This window comes from Meleagris gallopavo, chromosome 3, assembly GCF_905368555.1.
Source record: "Meleagris gallopavo chromosome 3, MGAL_WU_HG_1.1, whole genome shotgun sequence".
NCBI classification, from domain to species: domain Eukaryota; kingdom Metazoa; phylum Chordata; class Aves; order Galliformes; family Phasianidae; genus Meleagris; species Meleagris gallopavo.
In genome coordinates this window covers 31169072-31181678 of record NC_139406.1, presented here as the reverse complement: position 1 = coordinate 31181678, position 12607 = coordinate 31169072, and the positions used below count along the sequence as shown (strand labels likewise).

The following is a 12607-nucleotide window of genomic DNA, read 5'->3' as shown; positions in this document are numbered from 1 at the left end:
TGCACTTCCATGTCAGACATTATTTTATCAGACTGCCCCTCTGCTGCCATCTGTCACACAGCAACAAAATATAATGGAATATTGGTGGGAATGTTCAACTTCTGCCATACTACCGTCATGGCCAACATCATAAAACAGGAGGCATTGCTTTCAGAGTAGTCCTCTTAAAATACATAATGTAGTTAACATAACAAAGCTTATTTTAATCGTTAATGTTTTTTTTTTTTTTAATTATTATTAAAACATACAAAAAAAAAAAAGGGGGGGGGCAACAAAACCATCAAACTATTGGGATATGTGACCTTGTTTTTGTTAAACTGATGTCTCTGTCTGATTTGATGGAGGTGGTTGCAATTCATAGTGAGTTCTCAGGGCATTCATCAGAGATTTTTGATGAAATTTTACTCTTCCTGTGCTTCATCCTTGAAAACATTTGTTCGCAAATGCACATATGACCAAAAAGTGGTGACATAAAAAAGGCTGTGAAGTGAGGGATATCTCTCTCTGTTAAGATAGGGCTTATAAGTCTGTTAAAGAAATACCAAATTTAGGATTGCAGCCCTATATGTTTCTTTTAAAAACTGTCACGTAATGTATTTATGTTGATTGAAAATGAAGTTGCAAATAAAACAAAAAATTGATGATTTTTTTTTTTTTTTGCGATCTTGAAACCCAGTCTAAATTCCTTTATCAAAACAGATAGCAGGACTGCATAATTTTCACTATTCACAGGACTGTGCTTAGTCAATTTATCAAAATCCATAAACTTATTTGTCATAATATAACATAACAGCACTGCACCATGCCCTGGTTTCATCCCAGACAGGATTAACAGCTCAACAGTGTTTAGTGGTGCTGTGTGATGACTGTGCACCTGGGCCAGGCCAGGTGGTTCAGGAGAGAAGAGCTGCTGTGATAGCACACAGCAGGTGGCATGCTGCAATGAGAGCCATCTTGGACCACATACAGCCTGCAAGCTGTGGGTTGGACGTGCCTGATCTAGTCCAACCAGCAAACCATCTCCACCACGTTCACTAAACCATGTCCCTCAATGCCACTTTCACATGTTTCTTGAACCTCCAGGGACAGTGATCACCACCTCCCCGGTCAGCCTGTCAACTGAAACCTGATATTCAAACTAAGTAAACCTTGGGCTACATCAGCTCAGTACACTCCCCAAAAGCTGGAAATCTCTAATTTTATTTTCTTAGCTTCATTAACCCAGCACATTTTGCTCTGACTTTTATTCCTTCATGTGTTCCATCCTGATTTATGGAGCAGCTAAAACTTTCTAAAGGATCTGAGAATTCCTCTGTAGTCATTATAAACTTATTAATAAACAAATTGACTTTCTAGAGTTATTTTGGAAGCCTTGAAAAAGTAATGCATGAACCAGAGAGATGCTGACCGCAGTTTTCAAATTCTTCTGACAGGACCTCATTAAAGACTCCAGACAGGCTCTATGCTGTCCTAGAAAACACAAAGATCTTACAGTGTTTTTCTTATATTTCCCAAGTGTTGTTTTCCTTTGCTCGTACTCTTGTTGTGGTGTTGTTTTTTTTTTTTTTTCTGTTGCTGTTCCTATGCGCTGATTCTTACCATAGTAAGAGCATGTGGGAAAAAGAAAATAAAATAAAATTCAAAAACTATCCAAAGCATCCTAGTAAAACAGGTCACACAGTGTTGTGAAATATCAGCCAGATTAACAGTTCATTTTCTAATTCAAATTTTTTTCTTTTTTAAATAACCACCAGAGAAACAACAACTCTGCAAACTGCTGCATTCTTTTCAACCAGCAAAAATATTCCACTTTTCTGAACAGAGGCACTGCAAAGGACACCAGGCTACATCCTTCTGAGCCCAACTGTTCTGCAGGCACATGCTGACAATTTATTCTCCAACACCGATCTTGAATCCCTTCCATGCCCAGGTCTGCAGGACCGGTATGACTCAGAGCATACTCCTACTCAAATGAGAAACTGCAGCCATTAGGTTAAATGGGACAAATCCAGTGAGTGAAGTTATTTACCTGCCTAGGTATACATAAATCTTACTGCTCTGATAAGATCCTTTTCAATGAAGAGGACATCTACACCAGGAGGAAAGGTAGCTCATTACTAATTGACTAAGACTTTGCAGATAAGATGCCTAAAGTCATTCTGCCAGCAAGGCAAATATGAATGGGCACAGGGGAAAGCAGAAAGGAAGGAGCATCTGGAGCTGTGCAGCTCATATGAGTTAGAGTTCCAGCTGCTGCAGGACTTCACTATGCTTATTCAAGTATAGCTGCAACATTTATAAATATTACAGTGAATAGTCTTCCATATTTAGTAAATAACAGAACTATGTCTTTTACCAATGAAGGTGACAGAATGCTAATGACAAGGAAAAGAAATAGGCTGCTTCAAAAGTAACGCCTCCTATTTATTTCCATGGAAACTACATGCAACATGAAGAACACAATAACACTATTCAACAGAGCAAATTCTCAGCTACAACTTTTTCAGTCACCACCATTAGGTATGCTTTTCTTGCCAGGAATGAACAAGAGCTCATAAAAATCTCACCAGCAGAGGTGACCCACTGTCGCTGTTGCCACTGCTGAAATGCACCACCCACCTCCTCACTGTGCTCACATCCACTGTTTGGTCTCCATCAGTGATCAGTATGCATTGATGAATTTCAGCAAGTGCAGTTTTTTACGCACGGAGTGTGTGTTTCCATGTCAGATGCCATTTTGTCAAACTGCCCCTCTGCTGACACCTGTCCCACTGCAACAAAATACAACCCATTATGGGCAGGAAGGTTCAACCTCTACTGCAGTACCGCCAACATCTGCCAGTGATGTCATGGGCCAACAAAAAAAAATGGGAGGCATTACTTCTGGAGCAATCCTTGTACTAAGATGTTGGTTTTCTGTCACTAGTAGGTTTTTTGTCATTGTTTTTATTTTATTTTAATGACATATAGAATACTAATCTACTTATATAGCATAGTATTGTATAAAATGGTTTGCATACTTGAACTTGATAAAGACAGGCACAGTCATATAAATCTAATTAGAGAGTATTCACCCTCCTCTGTGTAACGTTAGTTAAAATGCTTTATGCATTAGGGAAATGACTTTAAAGTTGCAAATGATTTAAAAGCTTCAGTATCATGACTTCTTTGTTTTTAAGAAAATAAAGAGCAAATTGAAAATATTAAGAACTAATGCCTCTCACTTTTCAAAATAAAACCATTTCAATTAAATTCCTGAGATCTAAAAAGGTCGTCCACTTGCACTTGCCATTTTCTGTTTACATTAATACTTCAGGGAATGGAAACAAAATGTACGTATTCCTTTTCTCAGTAACTTTAAAATTAGAAAAAGAGTCCAGAATCAAAACTTACTATACTAATTTCCGTAACAAATACAAGTAGTAAATCCACATGAAATCCAAGGCATTCTTGATTAAGACTATTGGGCAGTCTGATAATAGCTACCTCCTATGTGTAAGATTAACGTTTAGAATATTGGATCTGTTTAAGTGTCAAAGCGTCCACTTTCAGCAATTGAAATTTAATCCAACAGAGAAACAGGGTTTACTCAAACTATAAACAAAGGTTGCTTCTGCCTCACTAAAACTATTTATAGTAAGAAAACAGAAGCAAGCCAAATGGAAATGAGTCTGCAAAAACCCTGTAGAGCACGACGCACCTAAAGACAAAACCTACCCCGAAGGAAAAATGTGAGTTAAAACGCCTGGCACATCACACTCTGAAGGTCAATACCAATGCTAGGAATGAACTCATGGTGTGAACTAGGAGCACAATGAAACCTTCTTGTGTCTACCTCCACACTGTTATCTATTTTCCACAATAACTTAGGACTTCTAACCAGAACTGAACTCTGTCACGCAAGAATTTGTTTTTTTAAGGAGCAGAACTGCTCTATTCTTCGAGGTATTAAGCACAGTGCAGAAAACACCACTGAAGCTGAAGTACAAGATTAGATTGAGAACAAAGTAATATAAGCAGGCCATGGACATATTTAAGGAGAAATGAAACCAGAGGTCTGAAAAAGCCTCCAAACTGTAGTACAGGAACTAAATAATCCCTAAGCAGTTGTAAGGAAGAGTCTGATCAGTACATGAAAGGAATTATATGATATCTTGGCTGTAAAAGCAAGAAACTGAACTGGATAACCCAGAAGAATCAGTCATATCTTCTTATGAGTATGCAATTCTCCGTAGGTATACTTAAAGGGAGATAAAGTAGCATTTTAAAATTGTTATGAAAAAACACCAGAACTCACAGAAGATGATCAAAGTAAAATCTAAGATCATCAACTAGCACTTGTGAGTTCTTGGAATTTTAAAATATTTTATTTAAACAAGTTAGCTAAGTTTTTACTATGTATCTTTTATTCTAGTCTAGACAGCATGGCATCATCTGTCAGCATCTTACTTCTTAGAGCTCTGGGTGCTGTTCTTGTTTCAACTCTCTCCTTCAAAGAGTGGAATCTATAGTGTGATTGTGTGTGTATTTGCGCATAATCTAACTGTCCCACTTATTATTTAAAAAGTCATAAAAATGATGGCCAATAAAATCTAAGTGCTTTCTTATTTCATTTATTATAAAAAAGAATTCTAATCTCGCGCTGTTTTTCTATGATGGTACTTTATTCTGATTTCCTTTTATTTTTCCACAGTTTTTTTTCCCAAGAGAAATGTGAAGCATTTTACCACTAACCAGACTCCCTTCTAAATCATTTCCAACTCTGAATCTCATCAGAACTTTTAGATCAAGAACACAGTTTCGTGACCATCCTCAATCAATACTGTGCTGCCCATCCTCATGTCCCCCAATTCTTTGTCTTCAGAGAGCCACACATTGACGTGAGCAGTTAGTTAGCTGGACTAAACTTCTGATCTGGATTAATTTTTCTCTTTGCTTATCATCAGATGCAGAGGTGCAGGAAAGCAGAGTGTGCAAGATTCTGTTTCCAGCAATAGTAAGAATTCAGATCAAGCGTTCAAGGCCAGGTTGGATGGGGCCCTGGGCAGCCTGGTCTAGTATTAGATATGGAGGTTGATGGCCCTGCCTGCAGCAGGGGTGCTGGAGCTTGATGATCCTTGAGGTCTCTTCCAACCCAAGCCATTCTGTGATTCTGATTCTACGAACTCAAGCTGATCATGATATTATACTTCAAGTGAAGTGTACAGTCCCTTCTCACTAGACACAAGCAAAATCTGCGTGTGCTTGCAAATCAGAAGTTGCCGTTTAGATTTTGGCCTTGAAGATCTAGCCTGAGCTTGTCTTTGCAATATGCACAGGAAAGATCTCAGAGGAGTGGATGATCCAATATTATCCATATGGCACTGCAAATTCTACTTCCAGAAAGAAGAAATTGCAAAATCCTCCCCTTCCCAGGTTCTTCTACGTTTCCAGGCAGGAAGTCTCTGCCAACCCTTATCCCCAGAACGCTCATGAAGAAGCTGATCCCCACTAAAAAAAGGGTAAAAAGTTTTAAAACTAACCTGATGGCTAAGAACACTCAAATCCATGCTTCTTCCCTAGTCTACACATCACAACTACTCCTGAAAGCTAACCATAAAAGGTAATGGGACCGAGCCTGCTAGAATTCAAGAAGCATTGGACAATGCTCTCAGACATATGGTCTGATTTTCGGGTGGTCCTGTGTGGAGACAGGAATTGGACTTGATGATCCTTATGGGTCCCTTGCAACTCAGGATATTCTATGCTTCTATGATAAATCTCCTGTTTCCTCACATTTTGCTTTTATTGCTGCTTAAAATTTTACACAGGTAGTACAAAACTCAAAGGGGTTTGCTGTGATGACTAATTAGTTAGTCTGTAATATCTGAGATCTGGAAGTATTACCTATGAAGTATTCATCTGCTTCTAGATTTCACAAAGTATTTTTTACCGGGTAAAAATACAAATAAAGAAAAAAAAAATAATTCTTGCATATAGGTGGACATTGGGAAGCTTATGGCTAAAGCCTTAAATTTGCACAATCATGTATAGTTAATTCTTTTAGAATGTTCTTATAACTAACATGTTCCTTATTTACACTGTGGATTTTAGACAATATGTTCAATTTATTTCATACTGCCACATTAATTGAGCAATGAGACACTGCTGAAATTCGGTAATATTGCCAAGGAATTTTAGCCTATGCAGGGTGCTTGGAACAGATGCATCTCATACAAGATAAGCTTCTCCAAGATAATAATAATGGCAATACTTCACACTTTCCACATTGTCACTGTTCTGCAAGCCTGTTTCCGGAGTTTCTCACTTAGGGAAGCATTGAAACTGAGGAACATGACCAGGAATTGCTGCACACAGCCTTAACTATACTAATCCATTTTAAGTCTATGCAGATCGGCAGTTAATGAGAGGTTTGCTGGGGCAACAAGAAGAGCTTCCAAACCACAGACCATACTTTGGCAATGGTTAAGCTGAAGATGAGCTCCAATTTTGAATTTCCATATTTTTCTAGAGTAAATCTACTCCTCCATTCATTATTTAATCTAGGATGTATAAATCTTTTCAAAAGTTACACAAATAAAACAGGACACTGATATTGTAACAAGAGCAGGGACCATAAACTTTCCTGTCTAAATACAAGTATTACAGTTGTAAAGTTCTCCCTTACTGCTCAATCTCTACTGGGTTAGATGCATTTCATTAGGATTCTCCATTGCTACCACGCAGTGGAGATTCATACATAAGAACAGCCCCTTAATGTCAAGGAAGTTTAGAAATATTCTATGGCCATGTGTTGACTTCTTTTGAAGAAAGACAGATTTTTTTTTGTTTGTTTGTTTCTTTTCTTCAGAGGTTTTCTAAGCCCACCTCAGCATCCTATTTATTTCCCAGCTGGTGCTCCCTGCCATTCAACATATTGCCATTAAGTTTTGGTTTATCTCAACCTAAATTACTGAAGCAGCCATCACAATCTAAAGGTGCTGCCCCAAACTTGTGTGGCTGGCTAATAGACATGATAGACACTGAACTCACCCAGATGAAAAGACGGCAATTGTAGGACAGATAAGGGAACTGAACTGTAATGTCTATTTTATTCTACTAGAGCTCAATCCAACTGCTTTAATTTGCTCAAAGTTTTTGTACTTTCTCTATGGGAGCTCCAGGTGAGTCATTATAAAAGACACTGTTGTATGCAAAGTGCTAGTAAGTTTTAAAAAGACCTTGTCACTATATATGTAATTTATATTAATCAAAGCATGCTAACAACCAGTCATTAAGGGGATTGAGTTCTCATCATACCTCAGCAGCCTACTCTAAAACTTCATTATGAAACGGAACTTCTTTTTTAAAAGCATACAGAAAAGACTGTTTAAAATTAATAATAGCAAACCTTTCTTGCAACTATTTTTACGCAGACTAAGAGACAGATGTTAATCAAATAAGGTGTAGTCAAGAGCCAAACACCCTTCCCCAAAACAAGAAAAAAGTAAGAATTTTTTCTTTCATTTACAGAAGATAAGCTTTTTTCTACCTTATAGTTTATCAACAGCCCACAGTATTTAAATATATTCTCATAGATGAGAAAGTCACAGATGTTGCAAGGTAAACAGATTAAACACTTGGATTCATGAATCCTATTAGAGGCACTGTTCGTCAGCAGAAATCAAGACTGCGTTATGTATTTTTTCCTATAAACAAAGTTTACATTTTGTTGCTGGTCCCACTGCAATGTTGGGATAGCCACTCCAGCTGCCAACATGGAGCCATGACAGTGGTCCCTACTGGAGAAACTGATCACATCCCACCTCATCCAGGAATTCATTGGGCTGCCACAAAGAGGTCAACACCGGTCATGGGAATGCTAACACAGTGTCATTTTCAAAAGATCATTCCCTTTGGATTACGCTTAAAAATGTGGTTCCTGCCATAAAGTATGAAATTTTTTAGTCATGTCAAATTTTTTGCTGTCCTTCATCTGGCTGGGGCTGAGCGAATGGGAGCAGCTGTTACATTCTGTTATTCCAGCAGGGGAACAATATTATTTTCTGCCCTCCTGAAAACTCTCCGCAGAAGGCAAGTAGGATGCAACAGCCAATATATAAATACATGGAAAACTGGTGTAAATAAAACTACAAAGATGAAACATTGTCTCTGGAGCCTCGTCTCCACAATTACTTTCCACTGACCTCCTACAAACAGTTGTCATCAGAGAGCCAGAGAACTGCACTAGCTCTACTACACTGTAATTAAAACTTCCATATCTACTGTAATACAGAAGGAAAAACAAGCAGATCACGGAATGCAAACTGAGATAGGAGTTTCACTGCTGCTAAGGGTGAGGAAGCCACTTGCTACTTAGCCCTGGAAGATACAGCTACTCCAGCACCAGGGTTAAACTCCCTGGTTTCCCTAAGAACCAGCCTCTTTTTCTCCTCGCCATGCACCAGCACTCATCATCACTGACACTCATCCACATCCACCAAGGCTGGGAACGAAGCTGAAGGTAGCGCTGATCCGCACTTGATGCTTCAGTTATGCACAGCCCCCAGAAGTACAATATTAATTTTCTTCCATGTGCAAGCAAGTGCAGCACAAAAATATATATATACATATGTATCAGTTTATTATGAAAACTGTATTTCCAGCAAACAAAATGCAAATAAAAAATCAGGTTTGCATAAAGTAACCTCATTCGTTTAAACGTCTTAAAATTACAAATACTCAGTTTGAAACACATACATAGTACCACTTAAACCTAGTGAAGATGATGGGATTTACGGAGAAAAACAGAATAATTTGCTTTCAGATGAATAATGCTGCTGCTTTTTAACATATACTGTGATTGCAGTATCCATGGTCCTAGATAAGACTACAGCATCCTGCCCCTCAAAGTCCTAAACAATACCATGGTGGTTTTCATTTCCTTGATAAAAAATTTAAAAAATCCAATATAGTATTAGCTTCCCCAGTAAATATGTCTGACTGTAATGGCAATTTTGTCCTGCAATGAATTGCTACTGAAATGAAGAGGTAGCTGTGAGTTAGGACAGGACCAAACACACTCTTCAGTTGTGGAAGACCCACATCCATGTGATGGAAACTCCTTGACCAAGCATTTTAGGATGACACTGCAGAATAACAGTGTGATAACAGAAGGAAGTAGTTGGCTAACAAATCAGTAGAGACAAGCACCACGTTACTTTTATAACAATAAACTAAACAGAGTGACTTCTGAACTCTCTTCCCATTACTTTGTTTATGGGAGTTCACACATTATAGGGCACGTTTCAAGAACAAGAAAAGCTTTAGAGGTGCATAACTGCAGGCTTTATCCAAGGCTCAAAACAAAAATTAAAGACAAGTTTCATCACAGGTCATAGACAATACAATGATCCGAGTGTTGTTGTGCTGCCATTCACGTCAATGGGAATGGCCACCAGATCAAACTCCACGTTAACCTTGTTTTAGTATTTTTGTATCCAGCTGGAAGCCCTTTTATATTTCAGCTGTTATAATAAAGGAACACACTAACCAGTCTTTTTCTTTTTTTTTCCCAAGAAATATTCCATGCATTTTTTTTTTTCCTTTTTCAACATCAGCAGCTAATGAACACTACATAAAGAACTTAGTGTGAAGCCAATGGTGATTTGTTACCAACAGCTAACTAGTACCAAGGGAGCTCTCCTAAAAATCCCATGATAAAAACAATGCAAAAGTTTTCCATCTACCGACACATTTTAGTGTCAAAAATAATGCATCTTCCTAAACACATGTAAAATCTAAATGAAATGATACATTACAGATCTGCTGGCAACTGTATCCTTTAGAAATATCCTAAATCCTGCTGTGCTCAGGTAAAAAATCCTGACAACTGCTGTTTTCACCTAACTGCTGGTAACTTCAGCAGGAGTTGTGAGTGTTTCACCCTCCTCTGGATTAAACAAACAGGCATGATTCTCATCAGTAGAACACAAGATCTCCTCTGCCACTTGTGATATTAACAGCAAACTCTATCAAATATTAAAAATCACATCATAGTGCTTACCAACACAGTGTTTAGCCAGTAGCTGGGATTCAGCAGACCAGTGGCTGACAAGCCAATGCGCATCACCCTTATTTATGTATATAAGGAGCTACTGCACTGGGCTGTTTTCTTTTCTTTCCCTATGCAAAGCACATCAGGTGTTCCTTCCCTCACTGCTACCAAGCACTCGGAATGGCACAACTCACTTGGAGCACCTTTCCTGCTCCTGCAACACCAGCCAGTCCCAACAGAATGAAAACCCCAAGGCAAATCATTGTGTAAATTATTTTAATGTCTGTCGTCTAATAAGAAGGAGATGGTGAGTCTTGAGAATGTAAGACCTATCCTGTGACTGCTTGTTTTTGTTGAAAATCATCTATGCAGTGTGTGGAAAGTGATGGTACTGGGATTGCATTAACTAGACAGATAATAGCTGCTCCCTGTATCCAGACAGGTAACAACAACCTTTTTATTTCATTTGTCAACTTTCAGATGCAAAAATGATCCAACCTGTTAGAAAACTAGGTACACAAGGTGCTCTTTCATGCAGTTTGGATCCAGTAGATCTAACACACTCAAGTTTCACAGTCAGACGTGTCATCTTTTTGAGCTCCGAGTGTTTGGAACTGCGCACCACTGTGCAGCCTGTTTGCCTTCCAAGTTCATTACCAAAATCACTCGCTTGTTGTGAAACAAGCATCGGAGATAGGAAAAATCCCTGAAAAAGAGCTAGGGGGCTGTTATTTTGCTTTATATCAAGTGACACTTTGCAAATGGCACCCTGCAAGTTATGCCTCAACTCATCGTTAAAATGCAACTAAAATCTATATCATCCCACTTCATGCACATAGGTAAAAAATAGAGCTGAAACCACACTAAAAGACTGGGGAAAAAATCCATGAAACAAATAAGTTACTTGATTGCCTCTGAATAATAGATTGCTCTCCAGCAGATTCGAAACAGACGGGTTTACTGCAGGAACACATTTCTGTTGTCAATGGAAAGTTAGCTGAGCAGCAGAGGGAGGGAAAACAGCCTGAAACAACTTTGGGATTGGAAAGCAAACCTGGCTGCAGAGATGCTGCTGGCTGGCCACAGCCACAACGCTTCACCTCTCCTTTAACTACACTAATAAGTGACGGCAAGTGATCTCTTAGCTCTGATCACAACGCTCTCTTCCCTTGTAATAGCACTGAGGACCGGGAACACTCCCGTCTCTCTCAGCCCCGGAGCTGCTTCTCCAGGCACTGCCCTGCTGAGGAGGAAGCACTGGGAGCCAGCACTTCGCGGGTGCTGTAAGGATCCACAGGGAGATATCCTGGAGCACGAGGCACTGAACTCTGCCGGGAGCTCCGTGCTTTCGGCATTCCCGACCAATTCCTCTACAGAGCTCCTGCCGTGCTGCCCGCTCTGTGTGCAGTGGGGAAGCTTCATCCCTCACCATCCCAGAAACACAAAATAACAGAGGCACTTCACACACAGGCGCGCACTCAGACGCACGTGCACGCTCACACTCTCCCCCCGACATCACATGCAATTCTTTCCAAGTCCCCTGTAAATTGCTTAAAGACGGAAATCAAGCTCACAACACACACACCAAATAAAAAAGGAAAGAAAGAACGAAAGAAAACCAAACGCAGAAAGAAGGAGGGAGTGGGGGGAGGGCAGGAGGGGGCAAAGGAGAAAACGAGCGGTTTTCCTGGTTTTGTCTTTGCTTTTTCTTTTTTTTTTTTTCTTTTTTTTTTTTTTCCCCTCCCGGGTGTTGCTGTGGCTTCCAAGCATGCAGTGCTAAAGAAGAGTCGTTCCCCAGTTCCATCAGCTAGCTACATCCTCGGGATAAAGGGAGCAGTCCGGGAGGATGCTAAGGCTGCAGAAGGGAAATAAGGCTCTGCCAACACGCCTGGCTCCCCGTGAAATCCTCTCCTCCTCATCCCCTCCTCCCTAAAACCTGCCTTGAAGGGAGAAAAGAAAGAAAAACAAAACAAAACAAAAAAGAAAAGCGAAAACCAAAACCAAAAAATTAAAAAAACAACACACAAGGAAAAAGTGATGAAAAGACACAACTCACCTTAACAAGGGGTGTTGGATGGGGTCAGAGAGGAGGAAGGGTATATAAAAAGATCTATTTTTAGCAGAGGTTGTGATAGTACTGAAACACACAGACACAGGGTTTGGAAGCAGGGAGAAGAGTATAAAAAACGAGGGGAAGAGAAATTATCGAGAAGGTGCAAGTCAGTTTGGCAGGAGAAAGGAGAATCCCCAAGGAAAAAAAAAAAAAAAAGAAGAAGAAAAAGAAAAAAAGAAAAAAGAAAAACCACGAAAAGGTAGCCGCCACCGAATGCCAGGAGGAGCAGGAGGGAGAGCGTGGCGATGCCGGGGTTTTGTTTTGTTTCTCTTCCTGGGGGCGGGCGGAGGCGGCGGCGGGGCGGGGGTCACGCTGTCTGCGGGGGGCCCCTGGCTGCCTCCCCGCCGGGCTGCGGGCTGCCGGGGTTCGGGGCTCGGTGCTCGCTCCTCGCCCTGCTCCGGCGGCTGCGGCGGGCGCGGCGCTCCCGCTGCCGCTCCCGCTGCCGGCTGGGGCTCTGC

General features: G+C 40.2%; 1 protein-coding gene across 7 annotated transcripts in view; it reads right to left on the bottom strand.

Moving 5' to 3' along the window:
- Positions 1-12234, bottom strand: part of LOC100547566 (poly(rC)-binding protein 3-like) — a 472557-nt gene extending 460323 nt beyond the window's left edge. For 6 of the 7 annotated variants that reach the window (XM_085220561.1, XM_085220562.1, XM_085220559.1 and 3 more), the window contains exon 1: positions 12093-12234. The gene's annotated coding sequence lies outside the window, so the exon portion shown is untranslated. The remainder of the gene's footprint in view (positions 1-12092) is intronic. The other variant, XM_085220568.1, reaches the window with a different exon arrangement.
- Between the last annotated feature and the right edge of the window lie 373 nt (positions 12235-12607).